The 26,313-nt window shown below is 41.1% G+C and overlaps 1 protein-coding gene across 2 annotated transcripts in view; it reads left to right on the top strand.

Moving 5' to 3' along the window:
* Nucleotides 1-26,313, top strand: part of LOC146985455 (alpha-1,3-mannosyl-glycoprotein 4-beta-N-acetylglucosaminyltransferase C-like) — a 42,943-nt gene that overhangs the window by 7,624 nt on the left and 9,006 nt on the right. For both annotated transcript variants that reach the window (XM_085778449.1, XM_085778447.1), the window contains exon 2: nucleotides 3,071-3,181. The gene's annotated coding sequence lies outside the window, so the exon portion shown is untranslated. The remainder of the gene's footprint in view (nucleotides 1-3,070; nucleotides 3,182-26,313) is intronic.

Here is a 26,313-nt window from a genome sequence, read left to right as displayed (position 1 = left end):
CTAATATGCCAGATCAATATTCTCACTGATGGTGACCTTTTTAAATGAGATGGTTTTCTGCCATTATGCAACCACTGCACATTAAATATACTTTTAATAATAATAATAATACATTTTATTTGTTGGTGCCTTTCAGAACAGCCACCTTACAGATAAAAGACGAAAAGCAAAAAATACATATAAAAATACAATAGCAAAAAAAATCATGTAAAAATACAAACCAAAAGAAAATATAATATGACTACAAAAGGAGCATAAAACAGTTGGGGAAGATAGTGTTATAGGGAGAAGGCAATTTTGAAGAGGTGTATTTTGAGGTGAGACTTGAAAATATGGATTATGTAGCTAAAAAAGTTGATTTGTTGTAAGAGAAAGTTAAAGCAGAAGTAAGTGATATATTTGTGTTAATATAAGTCTTAAATAGTTGTATCTTCCGACAGCAATCACTTACATAGAGTGTTTGGACCGAAACACGGGTCTGTCAGTCACTCTGCTCTGCTCTGAGTCGAGGAGAAAACATTTATCGTATCCTACAGTTTTTATCCAATGAGGAGAGAGAACGGCATGCAGGGCTGTGTGTGCAGCCAAGGGACGCCGTGAATGTGGTGACGTAGGGACGAGGACTGTTATGGTGCGTTCAAGGAAACTCGTAGACTCGTGTTTTTCCGTCCTGTGAAGTTGTATCAGTTTGATCTGGTAGGAGTTCACGGGTCAGAAGTTACGAGTGGCCGTTATAGTGACTTTCACCGGTAAAACAGGTCGGAAAAACACGAGTGGGTTGCCTGGAACGCTACAAAGTCGTAAGTTGTGACTTGAAGCTGTAATTTACGATTTCAAAAGCCGGCCTGGAACGCAGCATTAGCGAAAACGACCGGATCACTCACTTCTGCTTTAAGTTCAATATTTGTTTGCAAAGTTACAAAATGTTCATGATGAACATATCTGTAAAACATTCACAGACATCATATTTAGTTGTTCATGTTTATTAGTATTCTTCAGAAAATAAAGGTAGAGACTGCATTACAGAGACCACAGATATGGCTGACACTGCTCATTGTACCTCAGGATTAACATTGTTACACATGTTGAGGCATTTGGGTACGATTGTGGAGAAACTGGTAGGCTAACTCTTAAGCAGCAGTTTTCTTCCTTCTCTGTGAGTTCCATGTGTGTTGCAGTAGCAGAACTAATGTGTTTGATTCCTCTGTGTTCTCACTCACAAGTGTGTTGTATTGCAGCTTCAGCAAACTCCTGTATATATTATAGTGATGTCAGATGTGTACAATATGGCTTAGTTCACTTCAGCAGCAGGGCGAAAGGCCTGAATTTCCCTTTGTCCACTCGCTGTCATCCAAGTAGCCATGGTTCCTTCCAACTGTACTTAAGAAAAAAACAAAGTAGAAGCATGTTGGAGAGAGAACTGCAGATTAGAGTCCTACTTTCAGAAGTTAAAGGGATAGCTCACCCAAAATTGAAATTTCACTCATTATCTACTCACCCTCATGTCGACTAAGGGCTGGGAGAAGTTTCAGAGTCCTCCGTGGCTTCTCTGAGTTACAGGGGGTCTCGGCGTAGCAGTGCATGTCCATATAATGGTTACAAATGGATACCAACTGTCTTCGTAACAAAAAGACACACCAAAAAACATCCAAATACCTCCATGCTGCTCCTATGTAATGTCCGTCTTGTATTGAAGCCCCGAAATGCAAAAATGAAAAAATTAAATAAGTCTATTTTTCAAGCTTGTTTGTAGCGGAAGCTCCTCTTCCCGGTTCGTCAAATTTGGACGAACCAGGGTCTGTCCTCTTCCCAGTTCGTCCAAATTTGACGAACCGGGAAGAGGAGCTTCGAGAAGCTTCTGCTACTAATTTTTTTCGGGACAATTTCGCATTTCGGGGCTTCAATACAAGACGGACATTACATACGAGCAGCATGGTGGTATTTGGATGTTTTTTGGTGTGTCTTTTTGTTACAAAGACAGTTGGTATCCATTTGCAACCGTTATATGGACATGCACTGCTACACCGAGACCCCCTGTAACTCAGAGAAGCCACGGATAACTCTGAAACTTTTCCCAGCCCTTAGTCGACATGAGGGTGAGTAGATAATGAGTGCAATTTGAATTTTGGGTGAACTATCCCTTTAATGGATCTCCATATAACTACTACATAAATACTGTAATTGTGTTCAAACCAACGTTTGAAGATAAAAGAAGCTGCTAGCTTGTCAATGTTGGAATAATAGCTGATGGATCTTTCTTTCTTTTTTCTTTTTGGCCATCAGTCGTCCTCTTTTCAGCTTTCTCCTCAACAAAACTAAATGTAAAAAAAATATGGGAGGTGGGTGGACTGCCTACTTTTAAACAAGTGAGCAAAGTCTACACGGCCATCTGCTTGCACCAGAATTGTATCTTAATCAAGGCTGCAGCCTCACTCCTGCAATCTTGTATTAAGAGGGAGCAGAAATAGCAGACACACACAAACAAATCAATTCCACAGTATCCAAGTTGGAATCCAAGCGGGCTTCAGTGCTCCTTGGCACAGATGCTGCATTTGACACATCAGCCTGAATTTTGCTGCAGGTTGCCTGGTGTCGCACCTCGTCAGCGACTTGTTAGTCCCGGTTTTATTTTTAGATTTTTTCTAATTCTAGTTTTTCATTAGAACACAGAAATATAGACACATATTGCAGTGTGATCTCATTGAATTAGGACAGAGAGGAGTCGTCTAAATACTGCTTTTCAGTGAATAAAGAAATCCCACTTTCTACACTTTTAAATGTAAATACATATTGTGTTCATGTGCATATTTTTAGATGATAGATGGAACTGAAGAGGAGACTGTTCAGGAGCTGGCCGATAATGAGCTTGTTTTTGCAGTCTGAACACAAAGAGGTTGGTCTGTTTGTGAGAGTCTGCTTAAGTCTGAGTGAACAAGCAGTTCTCCGTCTAAAAAGGCCAGACAGTGCATTAGAACATGTGTGGGTGAAATCACATTGCAGCCTTTTGAATATTAACACAAAATGCATAATGTAATAATTATTTCTCTGTCTCTTTCTGTTCCTCTTTCAGGTTGTCTTCTTTAATTCTCTCAATTAAGGATCCATGTCAATCTACAGAGCTGACAGAAGAAACCTTCTCAGTAGTAACATACAGCCCGGCCACATCAGCAGTAGCAGGCAGGTAAGATCCTTTTAAACATGTTCTAGTGTTCAGTTTATCAAGCATCTCAATGTTTAAATTAGTTATTAAAGCTATAGTGCGTAACTTCTACGTGTCTGTAAATATCCATTTCACCCAAGCCACTACAAGAGGAGATAACACAACGTTTTCTTTTCTTTTTTTTCAATAGATTTTATTGATTTTTATCAAACAAAACATCAACAACATAAAGTGCTCTCTGTATCACAGATATCAATACGGAAAGAAAAACAAGCCACCATCCAAACCCAAATGTAAACTTAGCTAATGACTGTTCTTACCCCAAAAGTAAACAAGACATCAGAAAGGAAAAGAAAAAGAGAAGATGATAATAAAAAAATAATTAATAAATAAACAATAATAGTAAAAAAGGGATTGATGAAAAAAAAACAGTAAATAAACGAAATACAGACAGATAAACAATAAAATTTAATTTAAAATACATAGATAAATTAAATAAAACCATCAAACAACAACTAAAACAAACAAACCAAATATTTATAAGTAGATAGTCATATAAGATCTAAACAAAAGCAGCGAAGGGGAGAATTAGAGACTGGCAATAACGATAACACAACGCTGATTAAGCCGTTCGGCTCCTCTAACACCTCGTGGTATTTTTCAGTATTTGTTCTTTTTGTATTTGGTGTCTTGGGCGACATTCCCGCGCTGGCGGACAGGAAACAATGGTGCGTTCAAGGCAACCCGTAACTCGTGTTTTTCCGACCTGTGAAGTCGTACCAGTTCGATCTGGTACGAGTTCACGGGTCGGAAGTTACGAGTTTGACGGCCGTTATAGTGACTTTCACGGGTAACAGGTCGGAAAACACGAGTTACGGGTTGCCTGGAACGCTACAAAGTCGTAAGTCGTGACTTGAAGTCGTAACTTACGGGTTCAACAGCCTGCCTGGAACGCAGCAGCGGTTTTACCTGACAACGAGAAGGGAGGGGGGAGGAGAGCGCTGCTAGAAGCAACATGGCGGAGAACCCGAAGAAGCGACCAAGAGGTTCAGAAGTGGATTCTACTAAAAAGAAAAGGCCTTCCCGTTCGGCTGAAGAAAGAGAGTGACGAACAGTAGCGGTGGGAAGGGGAGGGGCGGGTTGCACCGGGCCATACGCCATGTTGAGGTGCCGGCCGTATCGTTGTAATAACGCAGAAATCCTCTGCACTATAGCTTTAAATTAGTGATGTTCTTATTGCCACCATAACAGCTGTGGCTTCAGAGTGGCTTCCACCATTATAGCCAAACTCAACACTTGTTCTTTCTGATCACAACCTGTTGTGCTGAAATCATAATGTTGCTGTGGTGTAACTGAGACAAATCAAATCATTTATTCTGTATAAGTTAATAAAATGTATTAATTAATCAGAAGAACTCTGTTTAAATGACAGGCAGCTGTAACAATTAGAACGTTCCCCATAGTGTTTATCTGTCCAGCATTAAAGATTCATCTAACCAACTGCTGGTGGCTCAGTATGAGGGGCCATTTAGGATAATTCATACTTGCCTTCACATGTACGAATCTCAAGGAAAGGACAAACACCTCAAAGGACTGTCTGTGTATCGTAGAGCTCCGTTATTAGCCGTGTTTCCCCTGTGGGAGTTAAGGGGGGGGGTTTCGATCATCGTGAATCGTTGTGCGACAGTTTGTTTTACTGCTGTTGTTGTTGTTGTTTTTCCTGGAAGTGTAGATGCTTTCTAATAATGCTGTGTATTAAAGCTACAGTTGGTAAGGTGACTGTGTAAAAGCCAAGGGGGCAGTTGTGGGTTCTACAAGTGAAGACCACTTCCAGGTTCAAAAAGCTGCAGTTCTCCGGCGGCCACTGGGGGCTGGGACCAGAAGTGAGCAACTCTCCATTGACCCCCATGTTAAAATAGCCGACTTTACAGCTTAAAAAAACATATTTACAGCCTGGTACATTTTATGTTTTTGGTCTCTACCGATAGTTTCAACCTCCGTGAACACTGTTACGTTGAGTGACAGGTTCACAGACAGTAACCGGCCGTTAATTGGTTGCTTCGAGTTCAGTGGGCGGGTTCTCGGCCGGCAAACCGCCGCACCTCTCCAAATATGGAAAGTAGACTCCCACTAAAATCCAAGATAGCGCGGTTCAAATGCCCGTAGTAGGAGCACAAAACTGACTCCCCCAAACCAATGGGTGACGTCACAGGTGCTACATCCATTCTTTTTACGCTCAATGTCCACGGTGGTCCACCAGCAGTTTTACATTTTTAGGCTGCTCCACCATTTTGACAAGCTGATAGCAGCATAAGCTATTCCTGCCCCCTCTACCTGACTGGTTGAAAATCTCCAGGAACAGTGGATTTTGGCAAATAGTATTAACAGGCTGTACAGTAGGAGGAGCCAGAGGAGTGGGATTTGGTCCTAAATTACCCATTTCATGTACTACCATCTAATGTTACGTCTTTACTAACTTATTCTCTTTTGCCCTGGCCATGTAGAGTAAATCTCAAGCCCCAGGGACTCGTTCAGCCACTGTAATAGTTCCGGGAGACGGTACTTCAGGGGCAGTTCCTGCAGTGGAAACACCCCTAGCCCTACTGTTGGAATAATACAGCACGCGGCACAGCCTGCCAGGGCAGAGGAATACTGAGTGAGCTGGTTTGTTCCAGATAAACTGCTTGTTTCCCGACCAGTTGATGCACCGTAAAAAAGATTGTGTATAGCATATTATTTTGAGATGGGACTTCTTGTACAGTAGGCAGAGAAATACGCTGTTACAGTAGTTCACAGCTGTTTATCTCCTGTATCTCTCTCCAGCACTATGAGCTGGTATGAGTGCAGAGAGCTGTCTACTGCAGGTATTATAGTGAGGGGCCATTTGTACCTCATAGTACAACCCCACAGTACAACCCCCTCAGAAAAACTGAACGATCCCTTTTAAATGAGGGTTGAAAATGGCCAGGAGAAAATAGCTCAACGTTTTTCCTGATACTGAAGATAGCCTACTGATTATTTCTACAAGATGACTTCTCCACCTTGCTTGTCACATTCTTCTGTTGCAGTTTGTCTCGAATGTATCACAGAGAAAGGCGACATAGATGTTCTTAATCCCACATATTTTACTGTCTTGTTGATACTTTATCAGCTGCAGGGATCTGTTGATCCCAGCTTGTTGTCATTATGTCCGATACTGTAAACTCAAAGTCTAACAGGAGCAACTTTATTTAAGAGCTGCTGACAGCCGAACTTAGAGCAGCAACTCATTGAATTGTTGAGTCCATAATCTGTAAGAAAATAATGAAGATTGCTCATCACGGATTCCCACAGCCAAGTGATGGTTATCACAAAACCCCAAATATTTTATTTCCAGTTAAAAGGATGCTTAAAATATCTAATATATCTGCTAGTGGGTTAGGGTTAAAGGAAGGCAAAGCATCTTAAGCAATGTGTCTGTTGTCTCCTGCAGATTAACTTTTTATTTTCACTTGTGTTTCAAAGGCGTTTGATGTATCTCGTTCTAACTTTTGACAACTTAGCAAAGGAAAGCCTCCAGCAGTCCCACAAGACTTAATTATCCCTCAGACTTATAACAACCTACTAAGAAGAGAGGCCGGGAAGAGAACAGGAACCAAGGGGAGATAGAGATGCTATGATTAATATAGATTGTCTGCTATTACCTGGCCTCTGATCAAAAGACTGTGTTGGCAGGTGGAGCACATAATCCTCTTGATTTCTCCTGTTGATGCCAAAAAACGCTGAAGCGGTGAAGCTCAATGGGCAGAGCAAAATGTCACTGACTCTGCCTCCAATGAAAACACTCCTTCTACACATCTGAAGGCCTGAGTCATGTTTAGCTGTAGATCATGAAATAGCACAAGTTGTTGTCTCAAGCTGCAGGTCCGAGGCATGGCTGAATTTTTACAGCAGTGATACTTTTTAAAATGTAACACAAGACTTTGGAAAAATGAGTCAATATTAAAAAAAAAAAAAGAACTAAGTCAGTTCTTAATATTCCTTTCAACATTAGTCCAATTCTCAATGGATATTTCGGTCCACAGAGACTCCCATTCAGGGCAAATATTCTTTTTTCATCCTCTCTATCTCTTCTGAAGCCTGCATCTCAGCAGAAAAGACCCTATAGTTCTCAGAGATGCTATTAGGATTTTACCTCAAGGACATTTTAACAGTTTGTGTAAAAGGAAAAGACAAAATGGCATTGGAGCTGTTTTCATCTCATTGTTTTTCTTTTGCTGTTGTCAGATAATTGAACGGGTTTGAAACAATGCCTGTCAGTGCGCTCCCAGGGTGGAAAAGCAGACATAGGTAAAGGCAATGCAGAGAGAAGCATATTCATGTGATGGGCAGAGTTTCACCACTTTAGTCTTTGTTTAGCGGAGGATTAAACCTTGTTGGACCAGATAAAAACAGTCCATGGGGTCAGAGGGCCTTCAAAACCCAAACCCAATTTGTCCGATTTTTTTCTCATTTTACTTTTTGTTCAGTTTTTTTGCAGAACCATCTTTTGTTATACAGATGCAGTCACTTGTACTGAAGTCAGTACAAGTAGATCAGTAGATTTAAAACATAAGATTATTTTCTGTTATATTCCATAATTGTTCCACTTTTTTAGCTAGCACACACTCCGTGTGTGCTGGCAAACTTAAAAAAACAAAAACAAATTCTGATTCTGGCTTTAAAAGTATAAAGAAGTTTATCCTCTAACAAAGATGTCACAATGCTAAGCAGCTTAACACAGAGACGCACTTACTTGACAGCACTAATCTGGCCCTTCAAAAGAAAAAAAAAACTACTTATGATTTTGTGATATTATAAAAAATATTATTATATAACCATAATTGATATTTGTGATGTTTGGATTAGTGTCTATTTTTGAATTGCCTCAGATAACAGGAAACAGTCACAGCTACATTTGGTCAAAATGCTGTTGTAACAGTATATACAGTAGTGGGAGTAATCATTTAATAGTGTCAATGAATGAGTTATTTAGACAGAGAAAAGCTGTTTTACTATGATGGAGGAGCACCTGTAACATTTTTATTGATTCTTTTATCAAATCACACAAACAGGAGCCATAAATAGAGTATACATTAGGCTATGTCAAATCATCCATTTGATACGTGGTTGTAAGAAACTGTTAAGATAAGATGAGATATGCCTTTATTTATCCCACAATGGGGAAATTTGCATTGTTGACAGCAGCAATACACACATACAAGTTTGTTCATGCATACAGTGCACACAGTAAGTGGACTAAGTGTAAGAGTAAAATAGAATAAAAAATATAGATACAAAACATATAAAAAATATACAAGTAGCCTATACATCTACCGGTTGCGAATGTACACAGGTAACCTATTGCAGGTCTTCCCGTCCTGGGTGAGGGATCCCTCCTCAGTTTTCTCCAACTTTTTCACTGTTAATAGGGTTTTCCTCAGTGGATGTGAGGGTCTAAGGGCAGATGATGTTGCCATGATGCTACTGTAAAGCCCTTTGAGACAAACAGTTTGAAAAAACGGGCCAACAAATAAAATTGCCTTGCCTTGGCCTGCCTATGACAATTGGCATAAAATGTCAATTTATCGATAATAATCATTTACTGGCAATCAATAGTGAAGGCAGTATTCAGGATTTTTTCTTATTATTTATCTATTCTCCTCCTCTACCTGTAGATAGCACTGTACAGACCAAGAATAAGTATTAGAAGTATAATTCTGTATAATCAAACTTATTCATAAAGAAAAAAGAGAGAAGACAACTATAGGCTTAAACATGGCGGCACGACCGACATTCACGGCGGCCTCTGCGAGCATTGACACAGTGCAATCTTTAGCTTGTATATCCGCTGTCAGATACAAATACAGACGCCCTAAAGGGTCATACATATTTTATTTCCTCCGTTTTCCCGAGATAACAAGATAATTAATTTGAGAGACAATGAATGAAACGTGATAGGCCTGAGATTTCTGAAGTGAAATGGTATGCTGAGACTGTTGTTGTTCTTTCACGCAACTTAAATGACTGCTGTGTGGAAAATCACCCTGTGGTCCGTAATCGAGGTGCAGACGAGTGTGTTTGCAGCTGAGAGGATCCAAAAAAAGAGAAGAAGTCACTGTGGCAGCCGGGCTATGACAACCCCACCCACGTTGAGGAGGAACTATGACGCACTCATCTGTAATGGAAAAGGGCCTAAACCGAGTTAAGTAGAGTCAAGCTGTAACTGTTTAGTGGAAAAGGGTCTTAAAGGGACATTGTGTAACTTCTCCTGTTATCTATTCACGAAAATCGATTATTTGGTTCAAAAGTCTGTTTTTCATTAATCAGTAATCCCCCCATCAACAAACTGAAGTGTTCCTTTCAGCTCTGAATGAGCCGTTCATATCATTCATATCTCCATGGAGACGGTAAGCTCGGTGCTGCTGCCATGTGGTGTCGCCATGTTTTTACGTTCAGTGGCAGCGTGACGGTAGGAAACCACGGAAACTCAGCGGAGACACCGGAGCTGTCGGCTCAGGTCGAGGTGGCGTCTGTGAAAAGTCACCGCGGTAACGCAGTGAGGAGGAATGGAGCGTTACACTGATGCTGCATTCACCTGCAGTCGGGCAGACTGCCGTCGCTAACAAACCAGATGTCATTTTAGTCACAGAAGTGGAGAGAAAGACGGTAAAACGTGGGTCAGGTAAACAATACCACATCGCCATGACAACATATTGTCACGTGTATTGTTTTGCCTCGTGTTGACGGACCACTTGTTTACATAGAGGCTTGTTAATGCCGTTACGTGCAGCGGCTGTCGACCGCCTGCCCAATTTCACGTGAATGCAGCATGAAAAATACGTCTGAGTTGCTTGCGATATACAACCGCAATGCTAGATGGGAGTAATTCCTACACAATGTCCCTTTAAGACTGTCCAGGTTGGGATATCCTGTTCCCTTACACACTCTGGGTGAAGGAGCCTGTCACTGATGGAGCTTTCCAGACCAGTCAGCGTGAGACGCCAGCTTGGCCATCATTCTTCTCTCCCACCGCCTCTACTGGGTCAAGAAGGCATACCATGACAGAGCACGAAGACGCTGCTGTCACAGCAGACCACTCCATAAAAGATGGCAGAAACCACCATGAGAGAAGAGCAGGAACACAGGATCCTAGGAGCACATCCTCAAAAACCCTGTTCACTGGCTGATAGATGTTGCTTCAGTCAGAAAACAATAACCACTCACTCAATACATGCCAGCATTAACACTTTTTAAAATGAGCCAACAGTTCAGTAGTCACTTGCACCGTTTGGGCCAGAAGGACAATCAGATGGGAGCTTATCAAACCTCCATTTATATCAGCAACCTATTGAACCATGAAGAGCACACCAGTTAAATTCCCAACACATGCTCTGTACTGTGCTGGCGATGCTGATTAAAATCAGGGATTATTTTTGCTAATTAGCAGGGATATGCTTTCCTTCTTTGACACAAACTGAAGCATCAGATAAGCATTTAACATTCAGAGCTCGCTTTTACCCATCCTTTTGTAAATCCCAGAGAGGATTTCATCACAGGCCGCCTGTCTGCTTCTGAGCTCTCTTCTTCTCCAATTCTAACCTGCAGAACAGTTGTAGCAGTGTAGTTTTGCATCTACTGCTATGTCATCACCCTTTAGTTTCCCCATGAAATACTGAGCAGTATCACATGGGTGGGATTTTCATGCTTGTTCTTCATTTGTGATTCACATGAAGTGCCACAGATCTAGTAGTGCCATGAGTTTCCAGAGGTGGTTCAACGCCTCACCAACTTCACTCACAGTACAATCAAGGTAGCAGTCACACCACTAATTTGATCGTCACTGTGAGATAGATGAGGCCAAAACCTTGTTGATGTATCATACACTGCGTTCAGTGATTGGCTGCAGCTCGTGTTTCATCTCTGAATGCAGTGTGGCTGCTCTGTTTCTGGTCTAATAGGACCTTGCTGGACAGGTGAGGAGTGTCAGCGTCTGTGTGTGGGAGACGTTGGAGCACAAATAATATTAGAAATATAGATTATTTGTAGGGCTGGGACGATATGCTTTTCTCCCGATTCGAATCTTCTACGATTTTTTTGGATGCCGATTCGATTTAAATTGCGATTCTACGATATTGCCGATTTTCTCAATTTTTAGTCTGCATTTTTAACACCAGTGAAACAGTTGAATGATTATGATTGTCTACAGACTATTCCAGGAACCATATTTCCCCCAAAAATACACATCACATGTAAGTCCGTTTTTAAGATTTATTTAGCAGCAATATATATGTTTACTCTCTTTTCAAAAGCCTGGACTGCAAGAGGCAAAAATAAAAGAGTATAGAAAAAACAGGCTTCTGAGCACCTTTCTGACAAAATGAGATATAGACTGAGGTAAACTGCTACATTTTAACATTTATCTGCACACAAATACTGTAGGAGCCTATAAATTAACATACTTCATTATAAAGTGAATTTAAACCCTTTTCAAAACCTGGACTCTCTGTATGTAAAAAAAAAGGCGAACAAATGCACATTGCACAATATTAAAAAAAAAAAAAAAAAATCGATTTAAAAATCGTCAAAAAAAATATTGCGATACTTATGTGAATCGATTTTTTTCTCCCACCCCTAATTATTTGTATATGAACCTTAAATCAACAGTGTTGTGCTTCAGGGGAAGTTATATACTACACTATTGACCTTTGTACACAAATTAACAGTAGTCCACCATGTGTTACAGTGAACAAGTTACAACCTCTGCATCGGCCTGCTTCAGATACTTCCTGGTGTTAAATCTGAAAATGTTTGAAGTTACAAGCCTGTGGAGCCTCTGAATGTATCTCTGAAGCTGTTTCATTTGGTGTTCACTTCCTATTACTGTAAGAGCACGACTCTCAGGGGCTGAGTCCCTCTGAGGATCCGGTCTGTGAACTGGTGCACAGTTAAAGCTGCACACAACATCTCTAATGTTTACCTTCCAAGTCACTGTGATGAAAGGTGAGGCATTCTGGCAACTGAGTGTTCACGTTTTGGAGATGATGTAGATTCCATTTTGCAATTTCAAGGGGAGACACTTTAGTGTCAGTAACTTTACCTTCCACCATCATTTTACTTGGGCAATCACTTCTACTGTAATCCACATCTGCTCTGGCATTCAGACCGAATAGATAGCTGATTTTTTTTGTTTTTGTTCCACATTTTTCCCGTCCAGCATTACTGTAATATGGATGGATCAATCAATCAACCAAACACTTTATTTGTCCCCAAGGGGCAATTTACAGTAAAAGGCATAAAGAGCAGCATTAGGATGGATGGATGGATGGATGGATGGATGGATGGATGGATGGATGGATGGATGGATGGATAGATGGATAGATAGATAGATAGATAGATAGATAGATAGATAGATCAGGGTGTCCGCGGGGTTTTAAAAAGTATTAAAAAGTGATAAATCAAAAAAGCAAAATTTAATGGCCTTAAAAAGTGATAAATTTGGTCCAAAGGTATTAATTTTAAAGAATAGGTATTATTTTTTTTTCTTTTGGACAATGACTGGTTTTATTTTGATGAAATAGGCGTAATAAAATAAATAAAGCATTACTTGCTTGCGCCGCTACTTCAAAAAAAAAAGGAATGATATTTACGTCATATCAATTCATTGTATTCATTGGCCGCTAGAAATCTAAAATCGTCTTTGCGCGCATAGTTGTCAGGCGGATAGAAGTGCTAGTGAATCTCTTCGGATTTTAGCGTGTGGCAAAACGTTTCGAATATGGGAAAATGCAAGTTTGCAGAAGACTTAAATTGAGATGACAGGCGCCTTGATGTAGCCTATGTGTGTGTCAATGTAGATGCACGTCACGCGCCGCACATCGGATGTGCTCTTTTTTCATGCACTCGCGGCTCACAGCTCCATGAACCTTCTACCGCCAGCCCGGTGTTTAGTCGGACCGGGTCCGGGTCTGCTCCGTTTGAAAGGGCAGGAAGCCCCGAAGCGCTACAGATACAGACACCTGCAGCAGCTGCAGCTTCTACTGAGAGCTGAGGTCAGATGGAACGCACGTGAGACACAGACCGACGGTGCAGATGTGCGGACATTGTTGAAACTTTTCACACTGATGTAAAAAAAAAAAACATATATATGGCCTACCACTGTGTTCTGTGACGGTAGAGACAGAACCAGGTATTTATTTAAAGAGTTAGTGAGGTGAGTTGGGTGAGGGAGGGAGGTGAGGAAGGAAGACGGAGCGAGGCAAACTGGGTGAGGGAGGGAGGGAGGTGGAGTGAGGTGAGTGAGTGAGGGGGGGGGGGGGGGCAGGTGAGGGTGGGATCAGGGGAGAGAGGCTGGTGATTGAGAAAGGCATGATAAGATATTTTAGTTTTGATCAAATGTTCCTGATGACTTATGGATGATGCCCTGTTGTGCAACCGAGTCTCCTGGGTAATGGTAATGATGTAAGTAAGTGTTGGATGATAAAATCTATGTACATGTCATAAAATCTTTCTGATTGATACAATGGTGCAACTCGATGTCGTGGTGGTATTAAAAAAAATCTGAAGGTAGTGAAAAAAGGTATTAAATGGTAGTAAATTGACTCAAAGATTTGCGTATATACCCTGTAGATAGATAGATAGATAGATAGATAGATAGATAGATAGATAGATAGATAGATAGATAGGAAATTGTTGTATCCACCAGCTCATATACCGTACATATTGAAACATAAAAACATCAGCACATAGACATATAAAAACAAGGCGACAGCAGACTTTCAATGTGGACTACATATCTGTCTCCTGCTACTCCATTTCTACCATAACTACACTCAAGTAGACAGGGAAACATACAAGCAAACACTGGCACTGTGTCAGATACAGCATAATATAAAGTCTGTTTAACATGAACTGAAAGCCACTATAGTTATGGTAATTGTGAGTCTATTCTGTGGTCTTTCTTTGTTCAACATTTTCTTTGATGTATCTTTTGTAGAAATGGTGTGAAGGTTGAAGTTTTTTTAAATGGTCCAATCTACATACAGCTCCTCTATCTGCCTGTCTCCTCTGAGGTGGCAGGTCCTTTGGAGGACCTAGTTTCAAAGTTTACTGATAGAACCTTTTGATCACTGTGAATGTGGAAACATATGCAATAAAAACCAGCACAGAGTTTCTGTTGAGGAATAACTTCGATGTGTAGGAAAAGTAACTGCCAACAGACTGTGGGGAGATACTGTAATGCTCAGAACTGTTCTTTGTTCTTTTATGTGTCAACAAAAGTGACTTTAAAAAATGTTGACATACATGTGAATACCAGAGCCAGATGAGAATTTGGAGGAATGGTAGACAGGTAGGCTACATGTTATTTTGGTGTTTTGTAGCAACTCATTATGACTTGTTACATTTTTAAAGATGTAAAACAACCACAGCTGACTGATAATAATTTAATGATATCACATTACACTCCAAGTGGGATTCATTTGTTTATAATTAAAAGTTTGGGTTGTAAAAGAGTATGGTGATTGAAAAAAAGAAAATAAGAGCATAATAGAGTAGAGTAGAGTAGAGAATACTTTATTCATCCCGAGGAGGGAAATTCATATTAGTGTAGTAGCTCACACGACAATGACACAAAAAAGAAGAAGAAAGAAAGAAATAATACTCACTACCACTGCAGAAGTCTAATATCTAGATAGCTCATTGGTAATGTGTGGGTGGGAACAGAGAGGGATTGCTTCATATTTGCTGTACTTGTGTCTCCCACTGGTCTTTTGGACATCTGCATGGAGGTGGGTGTTGTCTGGAGGATCTCTTGGACATCATTAACCATACATGTGTGAGATGTGGCCTCAGTGAAGCTGAGTCCCATGGTCCCATTCTGTGTCTGCAAGCTTGTCTGTTGTCCTTGAATACCTGCTTGGCTTTTCCCCCTCAGCGTAGAAAGGTTTTATTTTGACAGATGGATGGATGCAGATCGTGTTTCATATAAAAGTGTGAGATCAGGTTCTCTCTGTGTTTGCCTGCACAATTTGTGTAAGTACGGTAGGAACATCTGAAAAGAAACAAATTAGTAGGGCTGGGACGATATGCTTTTTCGATTCGATTCTTCTACGATTTTTTGGATGGCGATTCGATTTAAATTGCGATTCTACGAAATTGCAGATTCTCTCGATTTTTAGTCTGCATTTTTAACATTTATCTGCACACAAATACTGTAGGAACCTGTAAATTAACATACTCCATTATAAAGTGAACTTAAACCCTTTTCAAAACCTGTACTCTCTGTATGTAAAAAAGGCTAACAAATGCACATTGCACAATATTTAAAAAAAATAAAAAATAAATAAATAAATAAAATAAAAAAAAATCGATTTTTGAAAAAAAGAAATCGATTTAAAAATCGTCACAAAAGATATCGCAATATTTATGTGAATCAATTTTTTCTCCCACCCCTACAAATTAGTGTCATAATGTTCCAGTAAAAGATATCAGATATAATATCACAGTGGATCAGTGAATGATCAGTGGCAGTGCATGACATTAGTGACTTTGAACAGGAAAGATGGCAGCTCATATCCCACAATGGAGGTGAAAAATCAATTATAGGAAGCAATGTACGTCATACATTATGATCTCAGCCAGAAAACAAGGTTTAATCCACCCCTACAGTACATGCACACAACGGTCTGGTGAATACAGGGGATGAATCAAAAGAGGGATATGAAGACAGTACTGACTGTAGGAACAAAATTAGAATTGATCAGGGGAGCGCAGACAGGGTGGTTTCACACTTCCTGCATTGGATTGTTATGCCGGTGCTGGTAGTTGGAGTAAAGCACTGGCAGCATCATCCTCTCATTATTCTTTCAGGCAGGCAGGCTGTCCTCAGATTGGAAACGAGAGTGACTTCAGATGGCTTAAAAATTGTAATTGATGAAGCTGAGGTGTGGAGGTTCTCCGCCAGTGTCACATCCCCTTCTCATCAAAACAGCTTCTCTGCAAAGAACAACAGTCAGAGCCAGCTGCTTTAGCTGCTGCTCTCAGCAGAGACACAATTCAACAAACAAAATGAAAAATGTTTCCTCCCAGAACATCCTATCTCCATTTTAAAGGCTAAGAGATAAAGTGTGTAAGTGCACAAAACAAAATCCCATCCAGAAAAAGGTATTTTTTTAATGTAGATGGAATTCTTTAATATCAAAACTGCTTTCTGGAGCAGAGAGGCTTACGGCAGCTGATAATGTAACAGACAGATAATTTAACAAGCCCCACAAAATGTTACAGAGTGGGGCTATGGTAATGAGTGGCAATATTCCAGTTAATTAAATACCACCGATACCATATCAATTAATTGCTCTCGCTTTACATTGTCCTGCAATTGATTAAGTGAAGCTGATTGGTGAACACTTTACCCACTGTCTGTATATTTCATGTTTTGTTTTTGAGGATCTAATTGTTCATTTCATTTAAGCCTCCTAGGTAAAATTGGAATTTTCTCTCTGGTCTGTTTTTTGGTTATGCTTTTATGTGGAGGTAGGAGATATTATTTAAAACAGCTTCTTGCCTGTTTTAATAGAAACTTTTTCATATCAATGTGATGAGAAGGATTCACATTAAACACCAGATGTGTCCCCCAGCAGTCTAAGTCTATAGCAGCGTAGCTATAAAATGGTTCAGAGCTACCTGGACCAGCCCTAACTAAAAGCTCTGTCATAAAGGAAGGTCTTAAGTCTAGACTTAAATGTAGTTAGAGTGTCTGCCTCTCTGACCCATGGAGAGAGCTGGTTCCACAGTAAAGGAGCCCGGTAACTGAAGGCTCTACCTCCCAGTCTGTTTTTAGAGATACTGGGAGTCACTAATGCAGTCCAGACCTGCATTCTGGGAGCGGAGTGCTCTGGTAGGACAGTAAGGAATGATGAAGTCTTTCAGATAGGATGGAGCTTTATCATTAAGAGCCTTATAAGTCAGCAGAAGGATTTTGAAGTCTGTTCTAAATCCTACAGGAAGCCAGTGGAGAGAAGCTAAAGTGGCGTTTAGCAATGGTCTGGCAACCAATTCTCCATATTCAACCTTTAAAGGGACAACGAGGAGTTTCTATTTGGTTATAAAAAAGTCTCACGTTAATGTGGATGAATCTACGTTACCCACACTTGTTAATGGCTCCATTTTCGATAAATATATTGTTTTGTCTCTATCGTTATTTTGTTATTATTAGTGGTGGCGGAAATGCTGGGCGAGCCGACCAGCGTTTCCTTTCGCAGCGAGTTATGAGAATAACACCGCCGAATCGCTGTTAATGGTCAGAACTACGACGGTAACTGAACCTCTTTGAACCTCTGACTTTAATTCTTGATGAATGAAAACATGAGTCTGTCTTGCGCCGGTCTAAGAATTCTACGGTGTGCGCGGAGGCTCATAAATGTAGTGTGAAAACGCTTTGCTTTTCCAAAACTCCTCATTGTCCCTTTAAAGGAAAATTATTGATAATTTTCAATATCGATGAATATTTTTCTTCAGTATCAGTAGGCCTATACTTTTTTTTTTAGATGGCTCAGCACTAGTGCCAACTTCACTTTTCTTGCCTTACAGCTGATACAGTAAAATACACAGACTTGAAATTCCCCCAAATTTCTAGGCACACTCTTTTTTATGATATAATATTCCATGAGTTAAAATGGCTGTTGAAAACAGGGCAGCCTTAAGTTACAGACAGGGACAAGCTGGAGGCAAAACGTGCTACCAGTCTGAGTAACAGTGAAGTGGTAAAAAAAAAATTGTAGCATTAGTCATCAAATGACAGTTATTTACATCAAACTGAGATATTGGAGAAAAAAACATGAGTGTGGTTTGTACACTAGATGAAGTGAAGCTGTGCTGAAACAGGACGTCTTCCAAGAGGTAGTCGTCCTCCTGCTTGGATGACTGATGATGAGCAATTTTGGAAACATCATTTTGAACACCCAGTGATCTCCAGAGGATTTATTTTAGCATCCTATTATGTTCATCTTATAGTCACAGCTTCCCCTGTACACTGGCAGGCAGATGAGAAATAATCTGTTTTTTGCTCTGCACTCCCAGGCTACATTCACAACATGGACTTTCGGGCTTGTCTCCAAATTACTCCTCTTATCAGATTTTTTTGGATCACTGTTAACATCTCTGCTTGGATGTAATAACTATCTGATATCAATGTGAGCTGACAGCGACGTCAGGAAGTGCTCAGAGGGTAAGAAAAGCCTCCACACTTAGACTGCTGCCAAATTTACACCCAAGCTGCTGATAACCAAAATTATGACCACATGTCAAATAAAAGATGAGTGATTAACAGAGTGTAATGAACATGAACCATGAAATGCACACTTACATACTGAAGTGGATGTGTTTAGTGTGTGCATTTGGCCAGTGCAGTGTGTTGCTGTTTGTATTAGTTTTGCCTGTGTAGTTGTGTTATTGCAATTAGGTGTAGTGAAGTGTATATGGGGTCTGTGCAGCCAGCTTTTCTTTCATTATTCTTTTAAATCAACTTCATGACAGGACTCCAGTACAGCAGCTTGTCAGGTGGTCAGATACCCTCCGCCCATAGCTCTCTGATGTTTCTGATCATTTCAGTCACTCTCCATAAAAAGTGACAAACCTGTGTGTTACTGCTGCTGTTCATTAGCACATCTGGTCAGATGTTTGTTGGTGTAACACACTGCAGGACGAACCCACCAGGCAGTGTGTCACTGTGTTGTTGTTGTGGAGACATCATTAGAAATAAGTCTGACCCAATAGGCTTTATGCCTGACCATTGTTGTGAGGTCAGACACACCTGGATTAATCAGTTGGTCCAATAATGTAAGACAGGAAATAAAGGAGCTGGCTTATTTCAGGAAGTAGTGGAGCTGTGCATAAAGCCCATTTATGACCCAAATTGCAATTAGTAGACCAATTTCTGGTTCATGTTCTCCACACAGTGTAGTTGTGGGTGTTTTCCTGCGTAATTCAATTTTGTGCGACTGTAGCCGTCTTGTTTACAACTGTCAGGTGACGGTATCACTTGTGTTTTTCCCCTGATTTCTTGGGATGACGAGCTGGGTTAAAACACAAAAACAGTCAAACTAGTTTCTTTTACCCATGACCATCATCTCTCCCTGACCACAGTACTTCAGTGGTCATGTAGCTCATTCTACCCAAGAGAGGTGATGGAAGGTAGACAGGGCTGGACTGGGACAGAAAATCAGCCCTGGCATTTTTGGACCAGACTACTCAACAACAAATTGCTCGTCATGTTCCCACACTAGAGCACTTCTTCTTGAAGCTCTGCTCTCCCTCTAAGTGTGAACATTTCTGTTTTCTTGTCTGTACACAACATCTATTGCACATCTGCCCGTCCTGCCTCTGTCTCTCACTATGAGGTTTCTCCAATTTTCCCTGTTAAAGGGGTTTTCTTGGAGTTTTTCCTCAGTGGATGTGAGGGTCTAAGGACAGAGGATGTTGTTATGATGCTGTGTGAAGCCCTTTGAGACAAACTGCAAAACAATACAAATAAAATTGCCTCTGCCACTTTCACTTGCACTGATTTATAAATACCCAGTTGGTCATCACACGAGTTGCTTATAGTTCACATTATTGTTTCAGTGCAGGCTCCAGGGGCGGAATTGCCCGGATCGTTTACTTCTGCTTTAATATTGAATTAATTACACAGCCCTAACCAGTGTGGACCTGTTCACTAGCCCCCCCACCAACCTCTCTCTGTCCCCTTGTGCTTTTATTTAGGTTTAGCTCTCTCTCTCTCCATCCGTACTCCATCCATAGATTTTTAGCTCTCCAACAGGTGAAGTGACAGAGGGAGAAGTGGGGCCTACATGTGATTGGGCCAGCCCAGAGTCAGGTATAGAAAATGAGCCAGTGGGCTGCTCTCCCTGCTTTATGGGCCACTGATTGGCCCCAAATAACTTTTTCTCCTTAAACTGGCCCAAAAGCCCTGTATGCCGGATTACCAGTCCAGCTCTGAAGGTAGACAAGTTCTGTCAAATGGGAATCATCCTTTATGTTGAGACAACTGAAAGACTGAAGAATGTTAATGACAACTCAAACTGTTCTGGTTTAAAGTTCTGATTCTCCTGAGCTTTTGTTTTCAGTTTATTTCTTGTACTTTGACTATTCTCCTACCTGAACATTTCCCTATATGTCACACGTTGACAACATCCATCTATTCTACATCTCATGCTGTCCACATGCTCTCTGAAAGCCTTCCTCCTTCTCTAACACCAACAGGAAATCTGAATTTCAATGCTCATCTGAAGTGTGAATCGAGCACAGCTTTCCCAGATTATCATATCTCGGAATCAAAAAAAGAAACAGAGAAATTTGTGGGAGGGGGTGAGCTTCAGATCCCGGCTCTGTGCGGTCTGACACCTCTCCCTCCTCCTCCCGTCTCCCTCTGTAGACTGTGGGATGACTTTACAGCGAGCGCTACCGCTTCAGAGTCACAAACATTCAGGGTGTCTCGGTGTCACTCTGCCGCTGAGCTCACACTGATGTTTCCACTACACTTGTCGCCATGGAGACCAACATCTTCTCCCCCATATTCTGCTGCATCTCTAAAATCTCCCTATTTCTCATATGTGTACCTCCCAAACTAGTGGCAATGAGACTGCTGTCTTTGCAGCTGTCTGCTTTAACACAGATTTCCCCTGTTCCCACAGAGCTGAGAGCAACTGATGAGCTTTGAGAATACTTCATCATTTCTCCATCTCCCTCTCAGGCAGTTTCATTTCAGATCCCCCTGCAGGATGATAGTACATATTTTGCATTGATGCAACACGCAGTGTCATATGTTCAGAGTGACAAATAGCGTGAGCCTCTCCTTGGGGCATTGTTGACTTCTCACAGGAGGGCTGTTTGTTAATGGAAATGTGGCTCAGACGCATCCCAGTGCCCTGATGGTGCAATATCGCTGATAGAAACGTATTATTGGCAAGTCCTGAGTGATATCATAGCCATTCACCCAATTGCCCCACAGCAAGTGAAATGTAATAACAGGAGAAAATTGATTATATGTGGAGAACAGAGCAGCACTTGAAAATGTGTTTACTGTAGTTTTCCTCCCATCTAAATGCCAAGAATCAGCTCTCGGCAGACACTGCTCTGCCAATTAATCATTAATGAGTCAGAGTGCTTCCAGAACTGGCCACAAAAATACATTTCCACCCAGGTTGATCAGTAGTTAGCCGATGCCTCAGCAACCAAAAGGGAAATGCAGGAGCTTCTGTTCAGACATCTGAGAGGAGAAGGTTGCTGGTTTAAATCCCTGCTCCAACTAGAAGGCATAAGTCCCACAATTACAATCAATTTCCAGTTTATTGCCTAAACCTTATTCTGTGTAATACAGTGGTGCTGCTGCAGCAAATCCTCCTTTGTGAATGTTAGTGTTCAGTTTGAGAGAGGTGTTAACCCAGCTCTTCATTTCAGAACACAGTGTTTGTTGTCCTCTTGACTTGAACTGTGTTGTAATGACAAGTGTTTCTATTCTCTCCTCTCAGTATCAGTGAGGGTAATGGGAGTGCTGGGAAGCATTCTGCTGTTATAGCTCATAAAACATTAACTACGAGTGTCTGCAGTTGCTTTTCTTTGCAGCAAAAAACTCTCTGAATGCAAGCAAGTCAGTGACAGCACCTCTGCTCTGACCAGCCTCTGTATTTTGGATATTTGTCTTTTCAGGTGTATCAGTCACTTTCTGGCCAAAAAGGCTGCATTTCCACATGTTTGTTAATAAACTTAAAGCCCCAGTGTGTAACTTATTTGACTTTTTATTAGCAAAAATCAAATATTGCTTTCATAAATACGTATTTCACTGAAGTCGAATCACACCCGCATACAAATGAAAGCTTTCTCGTACCTTAGAATGAGTTGTTACAAGTCGTTACAAAAACATAAGTGGGCGACGCATTGAACCGAGGCGGCCATGTTGCATCGCCATTTTTTATGTTCAGGGGCAGCGTGACCGTAGGTAACCATAGAAACTCACCGGAGCTGTGTCTGTCAAACTGTCACCACTGTGTAGTGTGAGGAAGGACGGAGGCACTGGTGTTGCATTCAGGTGCAGTCAGGCAGACGGCCATCAACAAACCAACCGGATGTCATTTTACTCTATGGGAGAAAGACGGTAAAACGTGGGTCAGGTTAACAATACGACATCACCATGACAACATATTGTCACGCCTGTATTGTTTTGCCTCGTGCTGGCGGACCACTTGTTTACATAGACGCTTATTTATCCTGTTACATGCAGCGTCTGCTGTCTGTCTGACGTCTGACTGATTTCACGTGAATGCAACATCATGAATACGTTCAGATATGCAACCGCACCGCTAGATGGGGGGAATTCCTACATATTATACATTTAATAATATCTCTTCGGAATTAAATCTAAAATGACAATAAATTAAATCATATGCCTGATATGAAAATACTGAAGTATTCTGCTCGTCTCAGCAGCTGAACTGCTCATCATACACTAATGATTAAACTTTTGCTTATTGTTCATTAAAAAAGAGTACTATATCTTTAAAAGTCTTCACTGCTGCAGGATGTGGGGGCGGTGGGACAGTGAACTGACACCCTTTATCGGTAGCCAGCCTGATAAACCCTCAGCCCCAGTGATTACTGCAGCGATGCCCTCAGACCCGGTGCCTGACCGGCCAAGAGGGTAAAACTGACACTATGGATAATTCCTGTTCAAGCTCCACTGCTCCGAGACTCTCACATAGTGTTAGTATTTTGTATAATCAGTGAGACATTTACCTCATTGTTTTTCAGGAAATATTGTAGTTTTTAAATATAATAGAGTGCTGGATCTAAAGAAAAAACCCCGGCTCGAAATGTTACACACTGTTTAATAAATATTTTAAAAGGGAGCTTAAAGGCCTAATCTAATAATTCTCTGCATATAACATTTATCAACCTCTACTATTTTTCATTCAATGTTTAGTTTTGTTCATGTAGCAGTAACTCTCCACATTTTGACGAAACTGAAGTAGCTTTTACCATTTAAAACATGGAACAGACACATCCTGTTCCATCTTCTAAGTAAAGGATGTGAGAATCTCTACTACTGCAGGACTCTGTCCACATGTGGTAACACTCACCTAACTGTGTGTGTGTGTAATACTGTATATAAACAACCTCTTACTGTCTGTGACCACCAGAAAACCCAACTGGTCTGAAACTTTAGTCAGAAACAGTAGAATGACACCGGACAAGATGAAACATTACAAGCCTCTCACCTGACCTGAGTTGCTGGTCGTCCTTGGCAGCACCACAGCTGATGCCAGATGTTGTGGAAACAGCATGCCTGCCAACTTTTCCTGAATAAATCATGAAGAGAAAATGTTATCAAAGGCAGTTCATTTTACGAAGATGACCATATTTTTCAGAATGACTCTCACCATCCCTTCCTGCCCCCCTGCTTCTCACCCAAATTGTCCTCTTTTCAGCTCGGTTGTGACGTCACATGAAGCTGGAAAAAGAAAAAGCTGGTTGAGAAAGTGTATGTATGCCTCCAGACAAGCCCGTATGAATATAAGCGTGCTTTTCAATGAGCCCACACACGCTGACACACGCATGTGAGTGACTCATATTAAAGGTATAATATGTAGGAATTCCCCCCATCTAGCGGTGCGGTTGCATATCGGAACGTATTCTTGATGTTGCATTCACGTGAAATGGGGCAGACGTCAGACAGACAACAGACGCTGCATGTAACAGGATAAATAAGCGTCTATGTAAACAAGTGGTCCGCCAGCACAAGGCAAAACAATACAGCCGTGACAATATGTTGTCATGGTGATGTCGTATTGTTTACCTGACCCATGTTTTACCGTCTTTATCTCGTGGAGTAAAATGACATCCAGTTGGTTTGCCGACGGCCGTCTGCCTGACTGCACCTGAATGCAACATCAGTGCCTCCGTCCTTCCTCACACTACACAGTGCCGACAGCTCCGCTGAGTTTCCGTGGTTACCTACGGTCACGCTGCCACTGAACGTAAAAAATGGCGATGCAACATGGCCGCCTCGGTTATGTATTTGTAACGACTTGTAACAACTCATTCTAAGGTACCAGAAAGCTTTCATTTGTATGCGGGTGTGATTCGACTTCAGTGAAATACGTATTTATGAAAGCAATATTAGATTTTTGCTAATAAAAAGCCAAATAAGTTACATACTGGGGCTTTAAAGTTTTCTGCCACATGGCTGCATTCTGTCTGTTTATGATCGTTTGTCATCCACAGTCTTTGCGAATGATGTAGTCACCTGACTTCGTTGGCCGTATGTGATCTTAGACACGGAGAGCACAGACAGAGGGATCAGATGAGTTATGTGAGTTGAACCAGAGCAGACAACATAACCCCCATGAATATAACTGCAGAGAAGGAGCAAAACTCATGAACAGATAAAGATAGAAAATTCAAATCACTTAGAGAACCCAAACAGAGAAATGCAATTTTCTGGGTTGAGTTTAATTACAAGAATAGGGAAAAAAAAATCAATGTCCAGTTTTTGTTTTTTCATGGGATATATGTCTTTATTGATTGACTTAAACGGTTTGCTGAAATTGTGCTGACGCATGAATGAATATGAATATGTGCAGCACTTGCTGAAAGTCTTGAACGATAAGTTTATTGATAAAATTAGAAAGGTGTGAGGCCTTTTACACTTTTGGAAGGTCCTAGAGTAGGAACAGTCTGGTGTCTGGTTTCTGCTACACATTAGTTTATTGAAACACTGCATTAAATAACCAGGAGCTCACTGGTTGGCAGTAGCTTTATTGGCACCGATGCAAATGAAATATCAGCTGTTCGTTTGTTGACGACTTTACTCAGGAGTAAAATGTCTAACCATGAGATGACAGACATTCATCATCCCCAAAGGTTGACACCCTCTAACTTTGATGTTCTCTTGACCTTTCATCTAGCGCCACCAGTTGTGCACTAAAAAAAAAATATTATAGAGCTATTAAAATAGCTGTGAACACTTGATTTCACCAGGCATTTATTGTACAAACTGATATGCTGTGTTGGACATTACTTGGTGAAGTCAAACACATGCTGTAGAATAAGGGATCACAAGTTTGTCCACGCTCTTGTTAGTTGGATGGAGGGTTGAAAGATGTTCTTTCTGTTGGAACACTCACAATAAGGCCAACATCTGCAACAGACTTTAATCCTTCTCTACTGAGAGAGTCGCATCATCTCTACATGCTGACAACCAAACATCCAGCGTGTGTGTGTGATTGTGAATATTTGGCACAGGTCCAAGCATATTTAATTGGGTCTCCCCTCTTGTCCAGCAGCAGGAGGAACCTGGAGTCTGAGAAACTCGCTGCCCCCCCTCCTCCTTGATGAATAAGTAAACACATCGAACCAGACAGAGATGCAGTCAGTAAAACTCCCAGCTGGAGGCAAGAACATTTGCTTTCTTCCAGAAGAAATGCTGTTTACTCGCTGATGATTCCACTGCTCACTCCCTCTGAACTCTATTAACATTTTCCTCTGAGTCTGGATCCATGCATCAACTTTAATTCTGGCCCCAGTCAAACTCACAGCAACCCTTATAAAAGCAAACACTACACACAACTCTTAGCTCACTCTTGTGGCTGTTAAAATTGTTCTTTTACCTTCTAATGTCTTTTGTTTGTAATTGATTTTCTTTGTATTTGTGTTCAGGCTTTGCTCTCGGTTTGATTTTGTGGCTATGTTAGGAAGAGGTCATCTTTTTCCATGCAGCAATAAACAGGTGTGTTCCAACAGAACAGGAAGCTGAGTCTAGATGCTGCAAGATTGCACTCTAGAGAAAGATGTGGACATGAAAGTGCATGTGTAAGTGTGTCAACAATGTAACTGCCACCAGGAAAATAACTGTCCACGCCAACCAGAAACCCATGCTGAATGGAGAGGTACAGTGTCTTTTTAGGACATGAGTCTCTGCATTTGGCTGAGAGACACACCTGCACTGAGAGCAGCGAGGAGGAAACTGGATGCTAAAATTAAAGGAGAATTCTGGTCATTTGTGACCTCTAAATCATTGTCCTGATGGTCACCCAGTGTTGGGGGGAGCAAAAAACTCGACTAAAATTGATGCAGGCAAACCG

The sequence above is a fragment of the Trachurus japonicus genome, chromosome 6, assembly GCF_045865225.1.
Source record: "Trachurus japonicus isolate A0001 chromosome 6, Traja_1.0".
In the NCBI taxonomy this organism is placed as follows: domain Eukaryota; kingdom Metazoa; phylum Chordata; class Actinopteri; order Carangiformes; family Carangidae; genus Trachurus; species Trachurus japonicus.
The sequence above is the reverse complement of the archived record's forward strand: the minus strand, read 5'-3'. Positions and strand labels throughout refer to the sequence as shown.